The following is a 556-nucleotide window of genomic DNA, read 5'->3' as shown; positions in this document are numbered from 1 at the left end:
TAACAATAACAATAACAACAATAAAAAAAAAACAGTACAAGGAAAGTAAGAACACAAATAAACATTTTAATAATTTCTCTATAAATAACTTGATTATTTATTTTTTTGTCTGTTTTTTGGAGTCATTTTTTTTTTGGTTTGTTTTTGGGAGTAATTTATTTTTTGGTTTGTTTTTGGGAGTCATTTATTTTTTTGGTTGTTTTTCTGAGTAATTTATTTTTTGGTTTGTTTTTCTGAGTAATTTATTTTTTGGTTTGTTTTTGGGAGTAATTTATTTTTTGGTTTGTTTTTGGGAGTCATTTATTTTTTGGTTTGTTTTTGGGAGTAATTTATTTTTTTGGTTGTTTTTCTGAGTAATTTATTTTTTTGGTTTTTCTGAGTAATTTATTTTTTGGTTTGTTTTTCTGAGTAATTTATTTTTTTGGTTGTTTTTCTGAGTAATTTATTTTTTGGTTTGTTTTTGGGAGTAATTTATTTTTCAGATTTTCTGAATAATTATTTTTTTCTCTTTTTCTGACTCATTTATTTTCCTGAGTTTAGAGAACATTTGAAACAA

This window comes from Morone saxatilis, unplaced genomic scaffold (assembly GCF_004916995.1).
Source record: "Morone saxatilis isolate NCDOM2014 unplaced genomic scaffold, NCSU_SB_2.0 Contig17, whole genome shotgun sequence".
Lineage (NCBI taxonomy): Eukaryota > Metazoa > Chordata > Actinopteri > Moronidae > Morone > Morone saxatilis.
This window is presented reverse-complemented; position numbering follows the sequence as displayed.